This window comes from Trachypithecus francoisi, unplaced genomic scaffold, assembly GCF_009764315.1.
Source record: "Trachypithecus francoisi isolate TF-2019V2 unplaced genomic scaffold, Tfra_2.0 Lachesis_group20, whole genome shotgun sequence".
Taxonomy (NCBI): Eukaryota; Metazoa; Chordata; class Mammalia; order Primates; family Cercopithecidae; genus Trachypithecus; species Trachypithecus francoisi.
Window position 1 is genome coordinate 30,095,240 of NW_022681466.1, and position 14,277 is coordinate 30,109,516.

The window sequence follows — 14,277 nt, forward strand, 5'->3', positions numbered from 1 at the left end:
GGGGTTGACCAAACCTCTTTATTCACCTTCTGGACATTCAACTAGACCACTTTTTCCAGGCTCCCTTGCCTCTAGTATGACCATTCAACTGAATTCTGTCCAAAGGAACATAAGCAGAAGTAACCCCAGGTGTCACTTCCATGAAAGGCCCATAAACAGTGCCACCTGATCACCTCTCTCTCCTTTTTTCTGGCTCCTGGAGAATATGGAGATTAAGAAGGACGGGACCCTGGTCCTGAGTGTATGGCAAACACACCTGACAGCAATAGCTTAAGCATACTCTGAGAATGACCCTGTAGGACAGACACAGCGGAATATGTGTTCAGAGTTCCAAGCTCAGGAATCTGGGAGTGGCCAGCCTGGAGGTTCATTTTTTATCTATGATGAACATCTGAACCCCCAGGCTGTCCCAAGGACCACAAGCCATACAGGGGATCAAAGCCCTTTGTTTTGGGTTAAATGAAGGTTGTCAGGTGGAGGTTGTTAAGGGGAGGGTGCGAAGTGGAAATGCTATATTATAAACTACATGCTATTTGCAAGTGGTTGTGGTTCTCCTGTCTGGCCCACTGCCACTGGACCATCCCTGTGTGTAAATTTCCTCTAATAATAATTTATGTCTCATTCGGTAGCTCTGAGTTTCTTCTTCTGCCTCTCAAACATGGTACCTTGCTTGTTGAGATTAATAGGGGTCTGGCATGACACTGAGTCATCAAACTGTTACACAAGGGAGGAAAAAGCTTCTCCGTATTAAACCATTGAGATACTGGGGTTGCTTATTACATGTCCTAACTGCTGTTTAGCCTAACGCTAATATGAGAACCTTCCTCTGAAGCCCAGTGTCCTTAATTTGATGTCTTGACATCTTTGCCAGGTTCCCAACTGCAATCTAGGCTCATCACCCCTCACATACATGACTTTGAGGTTTGTCCACCTTCTGGACAGACTCCCACCCTGGTTAGGCTAAGCCTGCTGGGTTGGGCCTTCAGAACATCACTGCCTACCTCTTCCCTCCATTTATCCTGCGTTTGAACACTGTCCAGAATTGTTCAGTTGCTCTCAGGGTATATTAGTCCATTTTCATGCTGCTGTGAAGAAATACCTGAGACTAGGTCATGTATAAAGAAAAAGAGGTTTGATGGACTCACAGTTCTACATGGCTGGGGAGGCCTCACAATCCTAGTGGAAGGTGAAGGAGGAGCAAAGGCGCATCTTACATGGCAGCAGGCAAGCGAGAGCATGTGCAGGGGAACTGCCCTTTATAAAACCATCAGATCTTGTGATACTTATTCACTATCACAAGAACAGCATGGGAAAAACCTGCCCCCATGATTCAGTTACCTCCCACCAGGTCCCTCCCATGACATGGGATTGTGGAAGCCACAATTCAAGATGAGATTTGGGTGGGGACACAGCCAAACCATATCACAGGGGAACTAGCCTCTACTTCCAGATCAGCTTTTCTACTCATTATACTCTCCTGAGTCCAAATTCTCTCCCTGGCCACTCAGTGCCCCCTTCATCCCCAGCCCCAGTTATTCAGATACTCACTTCAAGATGAGGCCTACCATTTTTTAGAGCACCAGTCTTTCAATTTTTTTGCTCACATGCTCCCTAAAATTCTTTTTAAACCATGAATCCACATTGCCCATTATAAAGTTGACAACTAAAATTTTTTTATCACAAGTTTAAATAGTTGCAAAGGATGTAATAGCTGCTCTAAGTACTGGCATTTAAAAATAAGCTACTTCATGACTCTTTTTAATATATCTGATGAACTATTAAAACCCTAGTGATTTAATACCAACCAACATCCATTTGGAAAGTAGAGTTGGAATTTGTATACCACTTTTTTTTTATTGAAATCATTATTTACATTCTGTTTCCCCACTGAGTTTGTTTCTTATGTAATATATTTTTATGCCTGAAAGTCTTATAGTGCCCCTCCATCATATTTCTCGGTGGTAAAACAACAGCTGTAGACTGAGATTCTTATTATTTTCAGAGAAAATAAAACAAGGCTCATAAAACAAATTTTTTTTTTCTTTGGGTATGACTTATGGTTACCTTCATTACTAGCATATGCATGATCAAAACCACATCTATGGTAAATTTTTAAATAATTATTATCCATGAAAAACAAAACTTTAACAGAACTACAAATCTAGGAAGATGGATGGGAGTGGTTGTGGATAACAGATAAAGAAAAAGACTTCACAGACAACAAACTTCCTTGTTGTCCCTTTGTCTGGTGCCCTGGACATTTTTATGCCTGGAACTGGAGCCCAGAGCTAGAGTAAGGTTTAGGATGGGTAGGAAGTATGCCTATGTTTTGTAAAACGAGGGGAAATGTGATTGCAAAAGGAGAGGAAAGAAAAAAAACCAACCAGCATGAGGCCTCATCAACAACCACTATCTCAGGTAGGTCAATTTTAAGAAAAAATGCATATAGAATTTGAGGACCTAGAAATTCCCTTAAGACTTGCCTATGCAAACATATCCCTTGGATATACTTTATGCACCACTAGATGTGTGTCCTGCTGGCTTAAGGCAGGGCATTAGAGTGGGGCTGATGGAGGTGAAAGAGCAGAAGGGTTATTTGGCCAGTTCTAACATTTTTGAAGGGGCTCAAATTAGAATGTTTGATTTGTTTCCAAGTGAATATACATATTCCTAAAGATAGAATAACAACTTTTTTTGTAACTTTCTTCTGGCATTTCTATATCTTTTGAAATGTCTCTTATAGCCCCTAAAATAGAATTGACCCCATGCCTCCCATAAGCTCTGATGGGGCACAGGATAGGTCTGGAGAGTCCCCAGAAAGAAGGTGATGGTTGAGGTGAGTGAAGATGAGCCGGATCTTGTCAGGAAGAGATGGAGAGGGATATCCCAGGTGGCAGCACAGAGGTAAGAGAAGAGAACAGAACACTCCTACAGGCGACTGCACATGGTTGGTGCAGTTTAAGATGAGTGGTAAAAAATGAGGTATGACCAGACCATGAATTTCCTTGCATGCTGCTCTAAGACCTTTGGACTTTAGCCTGACCAGGAGAATGACATGAGCAGGTGTCTATGTTAGAAAGATTATACTGGCAGTTATGAAGAAGATAGATTGCATGGAATTTAGAAGAGTGGGGGAGATTTCTACTTTAGTCTCTGAGTAAGTCTCTAGGGATGAGGTGGATGCATAGATTCAAGAGCTATCTAGGAAGGCTGAGCCTGCAGGGTTTAGTAGAAGGAGTCAAGAATAGCTCTAAGTTCCATGATCTCAGTCGATCCATGGTTCACAGTCAGGGATGCGCATAAGGATCCTCTCAGGAGTTTGCAAAAACACTCATGCCTGGCACCACCCTGCGACTTGTTGAATTTGCAGACTCTGGTGTGGAACGCCGGCCCATTTTCCTTAGAAAGCTGTCTCGGTTTATTCTACTCTGCAGTCTCTGGTTGAGAGGAATATGGGTCAGGAATTGTAGCCTTTATCTTTCCATTAAAGAAACCAAAGCTCAAAGAGTTCTGAAATCAGAATTCCTGAGCAAAGCATGTAACTAGGGAAACGGTAATGCCAGGATTTGAACCCAAGTTATTTGAACTCCAAGCCCCTTCCTGTTCTAGATGTGCTGATCTTTGCCTACCTGCCCACTCCTGCTTCCTGTTTGACCACCTGTCCTATATATTCCCGAGTGTGGCTGATGTGTTTATAATTTGAGCCCTGCCTCCATCCACAGCTGCCTGACTAGGAGGGACACCTGGGCCCAGAGGCGCTGCATCAACTGAAGTCTAAGATAGTGGCGCTCAAACTTTATTGCTCATTAGAATCACCTGGGAAACTTTAAAAATGCGAATCCCAGGTCATACTTCCATTCAACTGAGTCAAAATGGGAGGGGTGGGAATGGGGTAGGGGTGGAACTCAGGCATAGTTTAAAATTTTTTCCCCTGGTGATTACAATTAGAGCTTGTGAACTCATGATCAAAGTTCTTCTCCAAATGTGGTACACAAATTAGCAACATCAGCATCAACTGGAAGCTTTTCAGGAGCGTAGACTCTGTGGTCCTGTCTTAGACTCCTGAATAACAATCTCTAGTTTCACAAGATCTCCAGATGATTCCTCTGCACACTGAAGATTGCAAAGTTCTCCCCTAAACAACACAGAGCACAGGGGCTCACGCCTGTAATCCCAGCACTTTGGGAGGCGAAGGCAGGCGGACCACCTGAGGTCAGAAGTTCAAGACCAGCCTAGTCAACATGGTGAAACCCCGTCTCTACTAAATATACAAAAATTAGCTGGGTGTGGTGGCAGGCGCCTGTAATCCCAGCTACTTGAGAGGCTGAGGCAAGAGAATCACTTGAACCCAGGAGGTGGAGGTTGCAGTGAGCTGAGATCACACCATTGCATGGCCTGGGCAACAAGAGCAAAACTTGGTCTCAAAAAAAATACAAAACATTAGCTGGGCATGGTGGCGGGTGCCTGTAATCCCAGCTATTTGGGAGACTGACGCAGGAGAATCCCTTGAACCCAGGAGGCGGAGGTTGCAGTGAGCCGAGACTGCTCCATTGCACTCCAGCCTAGGCAACAAGAGCGAAACATTGTCTCAAAAAAACAAAAAACAAACAAAAAAACACCACCACCAAAAATCACAGAGGGACAAAATGAGTCAGTGGAGGAGTGAATAGCAAGTTAGTACATGTCTTTGCAATCCTTCAAAGTCCTTGGATTTCCTTGATTCTTGCCCTTCCTGATTAACTGTTGCGCTTCCCTTGAATTCTGAACAATATCTAGCATAATAATTACCCTCTCCTGCCTCACCTTTTTTTAAGGCTAGTTTGAGTAGGCGTCTATCTCTTGCAACTTGGGAGGAGCCACACTGTCAGTGTTCTCTGAAGTTGTATGCATGTTCACTTGAGACCTTCTTCCCTTACTCATCCAATGTTCCTAGAAGAAGGTCATATGCCAATTAAATGCCACCATTTTGCCTCTTAGCGCACATGCTTGAGCCCACTCGCCCAACTCCTGAGATCGCATAGAGAAGCTGCTCATCACCAGTTTCAGATGTTTTTATCTATTGGGAGATTGGTCTTTTCCTTGTGCTAGCTGAGGTCAATTATTATTTTAAAGAGACAGTTTAACAACTGCCTGACCAACATCTGATGGTCGCCTGATATTCCCGGTGGTCAGGGCGGTGGGGTGGGGGGTCCTCTTCTGCCCTGCTCATGTCTCACTAATTACCTACTGTAACACAACCACGAGTGCCACAACATACTTGCTTTTTAAATTTCCTTCTGTTTGAATCAACCAACGTGCCTTGCAGAATCCTTCGTCAGTGGTGAGGGAAAGTGAGGTCATCACTGATTATTTGGTGCATGGCCTCAAAAGAGTTTCTCCTGAATGACATTTTGGACAAAGCTTGCCAGAGATGGGCAGCTTTTGAAGAAGTTCAATCACCATCTTCCTTTCCAAGCTGGGCTTGAGGATGCAGCGTGAAAAACACACAGGCTTTGGAGTTGAATTAAAACTGGGTTCGAACCCTGTCTCTGGCATCCATTTATTTCAGAAACAAGTATTGATGGAGCGTCCACTATGGAGAAGGCCTTTTTAGCTGGTAACATTATACTTAATCTTTCTGAACCTCAGAGTCATTAGTGCCATCTTAATATTATTTGTACTCGGCAAGATAACAAATATGAAGCATCTGGAGGCCTGGAATAGTAAACATTCAACAAGAATGAGTTTCTTCCTTTGTACTGCCCAATCCCTTCTCTTCTCCCTTGACCTTGCAGGAGATAGATAAGGAGCCTCTTGACAGAAGTGGCTCAGGATTAGTGTTCTCTCTCTGACCTTTGACAATTAAATGAATAACACAAGGGACATGAGAAAACATAATGACACCATTTGAGACATTTGTGCCTTATAGGCTAGATTTACTTGTAAGGTTTCTATCCTAACCTACTAGAGGCAAAAGATGGATTAAGAAAGGAGTCTTAGAGAATCTCTCATCTACTATCCTATTTCAAGATGAGAAGCCAAATAGTTGATGTTGGAGATTGGATTCTATCCTAGGTTTGCAAACTTCCCATTTGATGCTCGTGCCATGACATCAATCTTACCCCTAGCAATCCTCATCACATCTTTATCTTCCGTTCCCAAGGTAAATTGATAGTGCAAGCATCATGGACTTTTGTCCCGCATGATCACCACTGATTTCCAAAAGCCACCCCAAATTTGCACATACTCAAGTAAAAACAGGATCCTTGCTTTGCTAACATGGCTTCTAATTCCTGTGGTGGCACATTCTACCCCTTAAATAGACCACAGCTCTTGAGTTACTTCTCTGTAGAAATTCTGAAGCCACTACTGAAAATGAGTCCCAGGGTATAAAAGACTGGAAGGCAGTGCCCGTTAGTTGACCCCACATCCACAGCCAATTGAGGATTCTGTGATTTTCCTTGGAAGTAGATACAATGGGCTCCAGCATGAGTCACAAGGCCCGGCTCTAATCCAGGTTTCTTCCCCAGTCATCATTTCTGTCCCTCCTCTTCCCAGCATCCTGTGACCTTGGAAGAGGGTGAGAGGAAGGAAAGAAAAAGGAGGGTCCCCCATGAACTTTGCCTGTGAAGATGATGCACTCAGGGAAGGAAAAATGATTCCTGCCCATGAGATCAGGATCCCACCACGTCTGAACACCGTTGTACAGCTTAACAGTCCCTCATCTGTTTTTCATTTAGGCCCTTTCAGCAACCCTGTGAGGGACTCAGGGTACAATAAACAAGGAGACAGATTTGGTGATGGCAAACCTTACCCAGGGTCAGAAGGGAGCCGGGAGGTCTGTGCTGCTGAGTGTTTTGACATCCCAAATCTCCAAGGGAGTATGGGCTGGGAAGACCTCATGTGTGCCACCTCAACCCCCTGCAAATATACCCCAATGTCCTCAGTTATAATTAATTAATTTTGAATACATTGAAAGAAGTAAATGCCTCTGACAGTTCGCTAACTCCCCAGCCTGCCTCCTGGCGCTCCTCCGCCCACTCCCTGTGATTTGGGAGGGAGAAGCCAGGGCTCAGTTTATTCCAGCTGAGATAGGGCTGTCTTTCCTAAAACGAGCCTCCCCCACCTGTAACCTTATTCTCCTCTTGCTAACTTTTCTGTTCATAGCTTTGAAGCCAAAAAATGAGTGTGCTTTGACAAGCTTTCTGTGCCTGTCCTGCGATGCCCCTCCCTGTCTCCAGCCCATCCGCCTCTTCCCTGGGCAGCATTGCAGAAACTCCTTCACCCTTCTTTCAGGCCCCAACCCCCCTGCTGCCTCCCTAGAACTACAGAGGGAAGCTGACACAAGAAAGACTTCATGAAAAGGAACCCTTAAAAGACCAAAGTGCCTTTCTTTCTTTTGAATGAAGATGAATCTCAGAAATAGAGGAAACATCATTTAAAAGGGGAGACACAGGGGAGACATCCCCCAGCCTTAAGGCTGTCAGTGGGAACCTTGGATTTGAGCTATTTGTGTACTGAGCTGGTCGTTCTCTCTCTCTCTCTCAATCTTTCATTCTTTTTCTCTCTGGCTCGCTCTTTCCCTCTTTTTCTCCTCCCCCTCTCCTTTGCTCCCTCCCCCCCGCCTCGTTCTCCCTCTCTCTCCCTTCCCCTCATCTCTCATTCTGTCTCCATCTCTGTCATTGTTTCTGTCACTCTCTCTACCTTACTCCTCCACTCCCTCCCTCCTTTTCTCTCTCTCTCCCCATCCATTTCCCCTCACCCCTCTCTATCTCCCTCCTTCTCTCTCTGTCTCTCCCTCTTTCCTCTGCTCCTTCCCTTCTTACTTTTCTCCCCTGTGTGCAGCGGTGGTGGAGGAGGGGGTGTGAATGGGTGCACGTGGATGGGAGGTGGAAATGACTATAGGCAAACTAGGGATGAAGATTTGAGGGCCCAGGCAGGTAGATGAAAACAGAAAAAGCCCACACAGGACCCTAGTAGTCCTGGCCCCCTGACCGTGACCTTGTAACCATGCCACAGTTGTGATACCCTTTTACTAAAGTGTCTAAGCAAGCAGGAAGTCCATTACCCACTCTCAGAAACCTTCCCCAAGGCACTGTGAGGATCACAAGATAACGTTTGGGTCAGAGGATGCTTTTAATACATTCCGTCTGGTGCATCTGTTCATTTTCTAGATGAGAGCCTTAGGGTCTAGAGAAGGAAAGTGACCTGCCAAGTGTTACACACAGCTAAATACAATCCCTGCTCCCTAGTCCAGGCTGTTCAATATAGCACCCTGTCTCCTCTTTGGCTATTTTCTATGGAGGATCCTAAGGGCAAAGATGATCTGATTCTTGTCTTGCAGGTAGAAATATGGAGGTACAAGAGCCTCATTTCTTCATTCTGCTGTCTTCTAGGCCTAAGCAGGCTTTAAGTATCTAAATTCTACCCATTCTTCATGATGAATGTCATCACTTTTCCCATGAAATGTTCCTTCGTTTCCCAGTTGGAAGCAGTCACTCCTTCCTCTGAACCCACCCACTTCCAACCCAAGCGCTCCACATGTCCCTCTCTTGCCGTGGCTAACTTTCTGCAGTGCAATTTCAATATACTTGTCCACAGCTGGGCCCCCTCTGCAAAGCTGCAAGCATTTTTGAGGACAGAGATGACGTTATGGATTGCAAACAAGCCTAATCCTAACTAATTCAATGTGTGATATTTATTCCTTAATGTGTCTCTGTATTTTCATATTCCTTTTGCAAAGTTAAAAAAACATAAAAAAGAAAAAATCTAATCTTGGAATATTGTGATGCAATGAAGCCTGCTTTACCACCTAGATCCTTCCCCTAAACCATGAAGCATTCCTCCTCCAGGAAGCATCCAAGGGCTGAGCAGCAGGGCGGGTCAGCCCATGGTGCAGGCAGTTCAGGGTACCTCGTCTGGAGTGATTTTAAAAGGGATGACATCAATGTTCTATATTATTCAGCATTTTTCTCTTTTGCAAAAGAAAAGATTTTCAAGTTGTTATCAACTACAATAGAAATTATGAAATTTCTGCTGAAGGTATTTTGGTGGAATTTTCAAATGCGAAGACTTTGGAAAGCTGCTAGGATAAATCCTGAAAGGAAGCAAAGACATGGGCAGTATTGCAATTTCTGAAACCTATTGGGGAATAGGATTTTTATGAATCTCTTCTAAACTTGCCCTCAAGTCAGTATTAAAATTACTATATGCAAATCTGTTCCTCAGTGTGAAAGAACATTTCAAAATTAAAATTAATTAAAAGTTCTCTGATCAACTGTGAGTGAAAATAGCTTGATAAATCTGGTTACCCAGTCAAATATGCCTAGAAGACCAATTTTGACAAAGTTATTAACAAATTTACAGAAGTTCAGGCACAAACACAAAATCTGTAATATTATTATGCATTATTGCCACAGCCTGATATGTAGGTATATGTTTTTTTCTTTTAAAAGAAGATACACTAATGTAATTAAAAAGTATGAGTTGTCTACTGCTCTTTTCCTGTTTTGCTATATTTACTTATTTATTTTACTGACATCATTGCTATTTAATAATTTCAATTTTTTTAGATTCAGGGGACATATATGCATGGATATTGTATTAGTCTGCTTTCATGCTGCTGATAAAGACATACCAAGACTATGTAGTTTATAAAGAAAAAGATGTTTAATGGATTCACAGTTCCACATGGCTGGGGAGGCCTCACAATCATGGCAGAAGGCATGTCTTACATGGTGGCAGACAAGAGAGAATGAGGGCCAAGCTAAAAGGGGTTTCCCCTTATAAAACCATCAGAGCTCCTGAGATTTTTTCACTACCATGAGAACAGTCTAGGGGAAACCGCCCCCAGTGATTCTATTATCTCCCATCGGGTCTCTCCCTCAGAGAATTATGGGAGCTACAATTCAAGATGAGATTTGGGTGAGGACACAGCCAAACCATACTAGATATATTGTGTGATGCTAAGGTTTGAGATACAAATGATCTTGTCACCCAGATGGTGAGCAAGCACCCAATAATTTTTCAACCCTTGCCCCCTGCTCCCTCCCTCCGCACCTCTAGTAGTTCCCAGTGTCTATTGTTGCCATCTTTATGACATGATTATTAACATGACATTCAATAAAAATTTTAAAAAGCGTGGTTTTCTGTCAGTTACTATTATTTGTTTTATTTTATGATTGTCGCTGAAAATAATTATGTTGTCAAAGGAGGGGAGATTAAATACTATCTGCTTTCAGTATACCTCTGGGTACTCCCCTGTCCATAGTGAACACAATTTCTTCTTAATCCTCTGCAAGACCTCTCACTCACCTATTGCCAACAGCATTTTGGAAATGAAGCTCCAATAAGTCTGTGTTTCTGGCAAATAAGTTTGTTAGTTGGGGCTTTCTTGTTAAGTTGCAATTGTCTCAGCTCTGAGTTCTTGTCCATTTCTACAAGCGTGAAAGGAGACAGTCATTTTCCACCCTGGGAATCCTCTGTAATATCATAGAGGGTTTCTCCACCTCAGCAATCTTGATATTTTGGGCCAGATAAGTCTTTGTTGTGGGGGCTGTCCTGTGCGTTGTGGGATGTTTAACAATACCCCTAAATATCATTACTAAATACCAACTAAATGCCAATAGCACCCCTTCTCCTCTGTTGTAACAACTCAAATTGCCAAAAAAAAAATCACCCCAGTTGAGCATCACTGTATTAGACTGAGACTCTGCAGTTTGTAGTTGAAATGGCCCTACAGTAGGCCTTCATCTACATTGAGCTTTGGCAAGTGTCCTACTACTGCTGAGCCTCCATTTTCTGCATCTGTAAAGTCAGACTAACATCCATCTTGATTCAATGTGAAGTTCAAAAAAATAACATATGTGAAAATGACTCGTACGCTCTAAATTTATTTGCAAATGTGCAAGGTCCTTATTACCGAGTGGTCAAAAACTTTACACTACAACTGAGCTGTGAAAAAAACGCAGCTCTTAAAATGACCTATACTTGATTTCATCCTTACTTGAGTTCATTAAAAACTTAATTGGCCAGTTACATATAATTTCTTCTTTTCCAGTTTAAAGCAGGATCTTTCACTCAATTTGATATCTTTGGGTTAAGAATTCAATTCATTCAAAGTACAAGTATCCAGGACAGTTTCTCTCAAGATCTTTTCACCTTCTTCTGTTTCTCAAGATTGTAGCTGGGTGCAGGTAGAACTCACAGATTCTATGGCGATGATGTGGGGAGTCTCAGGTTCCCATGCTGGCCTTAGGTCTGTGCTGATCTGTGGGTTGTTCTAGTCTGGTTTGCGCCTATTTGCCTGGGAAGGCAAATCCCACCTTGTCCTTCAGAGCCTTGTGTGTGATCCCTGACCTGGACTCCAGAGGTGAGGTCCCTACCCTCTTATCTACAGCCTGGGGGCTGTTTTGGTCCTTCATTTCTTTCAGCCTCTGCATCTCCCTGGGGGCCTTCAATGTGTTCCCTGCACCAAGCTGGAGTCCGCAAATCTCGGCCAGTTGGACCTCCAGCCCATTCACATGGACCTTCCTCAGCCCTGCTAGCCTGCTGCTGTTGTGCCGTGCTGGATGCTGTGGTGGCTAACCATGGGCTGTCTCCAAGACCTTTCTATTTCCCAGGTGTACGTTATCCTATTTCCCTATCTGGAAGTTTTGAGACTCCTGCCCAATATCTTTCCTCCCCTCCTACCCACAATGACCCTGGGTTTGAGTTGAGGGGTGAAAACATCCCATCTCTTATCTCTTGCCCTGTCTTTTCTCTCTTCTGAGCCCCCTCATCAGACCTGCAGATGCATTTTCCCCCCTCTTTCCTGTTGGGTAGGAAGTCCCCTTAGCATCATATCTGCCTTCTTGCCTACTCTAGGACATTCTCCTTCCCAGTAGCAATGTGGCAGAGGGGCTGCCGGAGAAGAAACTAATTTATCAACATGAGAAAATACATTGAGATTCATCTCACAAGTATTAGTAGAGTTACAGCAACGGTTCAGGGCCAGGTGAAGGGAAGGAAGAGTCCCTTGAAAATGAAACGTATGCCCCAAACTATCTTCATACTTCAGCCAGCTGGCCTCCCACACAGAAACGAACTCCTGCCCTTGAAAAGAAAACCCATCCTCAGAATGTCTCTTAATTAAGCCTTTTCAGTCTCCTTGCCCTTCTTCCTTTTCCTTCCTTCTCTTCTTTTCCTCCCTTCCTTCTTTTCCTCCTTGTTTTTCCATTGTCATCTCTTTTCTATCTGGACTGGGTTTCCTGTGTGGAGTGCTCTTGGGAGCTGTCCCCTGGAAAGAAGCCCTTGGGTTAGCAGAGGGCTCCCTGACTGCTTTCCCGTCTTTTCTGGAGAACCAGGCTGACACAGCTGCTCTGGCAACCAGTGTTTCCAAGAAGAGCCACCAAGCATGCGAGCCTCTGCTGAGAGAGCTAGGTCAACACCCCCTCATGGAAAAGCCATCCCAGTGTGTTTCTTCAGAACTAGCAAAGAGGGCCAAGGTAGACTCCAGGGTTCTTCACCAGCCTAAGGTGCCTTGGGAAGCAATTGCCAGTGACTCTATCAATAGCTCCCTTTGAAAATTCAGACCCTTCAACCTGTTCAGTGCCAACCATGCATTCTTGGCCACACCCCCAAACTCATGCTACATGCATATGGGTGCATGTGTGCACACGCAAGGACACACACAAGCACACATGGACACACCTCCTCTTGGACTCTGTTGAGAAGGCTGGATTTATGTAATAAAACTTCCTCTGCCACATAGACAAAAATAACCCTGGCATCCCTTTCTGGATGGATTTTAATTAGGAAAGACACAGCATTTAAATTATGCTTATTACTTTCAGTTGCTTGTATAGGCTGTGGATTTCGGAAAAGGCAATGGGAATCATGTGAGCTGGGTTTCTCTAACAGGATGACTCTGGGAGGGAAAAATTGCCAAGGGCATTTTAAATCTCTTTCTCCTCTTCTAGACAACCTGGCTGAGGAAAAAGGTACATGTTCTAACATCATTATCGCTAACATCTCTTGAGTGCCTACTCCATGCCAGAACCCTGGGTAACAAGCATTTTATTTATTTGCTTATTTTTTTTTTTTGAGACAGAGTCTCGCTCTGACACCCAGGTTGGAGTGCAGTGGTGCAATCTCAGCTCACTGGAACCTCCACCTCCAGAGTTCAGGTGATTCCCCTGCCTAAGCCTCAGCTGGGATTACAGGCCTGTGCCACCTTGCCCGACAAATTTTTGTATTTTTAGAAGAGACAGGGTTTTGCCATGTTGGCCAGACTGGTCTCGAACTCCTGGCCTCAAGTGATCTGTCCACCACGGCCTACCAATGTGCTGAGATTACAAGCATGAGGCACCTCACCTGGTCTAACAATCATTTTAAATGTATTACTTTAATTAGTCTCAAGAATTCGAGTTTGACCAATAAACCCCATTGGGGACTATCCATTTCTAGGGGATTCCAGGAATATACCCTTATTATGAATCAGGGGTTCCTCCCTGAAGCTGCCATGTACCTACAATAGCGACTGGCTGCTAATAGCATGTACGCAATGAATTGATGTATTAGGTTGGTGTGAAAGTAATTGCGGTTTTTGCCTTTGAACGTAATAGCAAAAACCGCGATTACTTTCACACCAACCTATATAAGCAAATGAATGACTGAATGTAGTGGGTGTGCTCAGAATGAATCAGATGCAGAAGAATTCTGTGTGGGAATATAGAGTCCTAGCCACAGACCTTGCTGTCAGGAGTACTAGATAGATAGTATACGACTCCATTCTCCAATGAGTGGCGAGATTTAAAACTTGGAAGAACATAGAAAATTTCTCTCCCTTGCTTCTCTCTCCCAGATCTTCGCTGGTATCTCAATGAGGATAAAGTTTCAAGGCACAACTATGATTTTAGGCAAATTATTTAGCCCAAATTATTTCTGGATTTCCATTTCTTCTGTGGCTATAACACCCATATCTACCACAGAGAGTTTTCTAACAATGACTAAATATCCAATATGCAGGCCGGGCGCAGTGGCTCACACCTGTAATCCCAGCATTTTGGAAGGCTGAGGTGGGCAGACCACCAGGTCAGGAGATCGAGACCATCCTGGCTAACACAGTGAAACCCCGTCTCTACTAAAAATACAAAAATTAGCCGGGCGTGGTGGCAGGCACCTGTAGTCCTGGCTACTTGGGAGGCTGAGGCAGTAGAATGGCGTGAACCCGGGAGGAGGAGCTTGCAGTGAGCTGAGATCATGCCACTGCACTCCAGCCTGGGCAACAGAGCAAGACTCCATCTCAAAAAATAAAAA

General features: G+C 44.0%; 1 long non-coding RNA gene across 8 annotated transcripts in view; it reads right to left on the reverse strand.

The window, feature by feature from the left end:
- The window catches only part of LOC117067258, a 79,894-nt gene that overhangs the window by 19,101 nt on the left and 46,516 nt on the right, over positions 1–14,277 (reverse strand). For all 8 annotated transcript variants that reach the window (XR_004430669.1, XR_004430668.1, XR_004430666.1 and 5 more), the window contains 2 exons: positions 4,804–4,929; positions 3,348–3,437 (listed from right to left, as the gene is read on the reverse strand). This is a non-coding gene — a long non-coding RNA (uncharacterized LOC117067258). The remainder of the gene's footprint in view (positions 1–3,347; positions 3,438–4,803; positions 4,930–14,277) is intronic.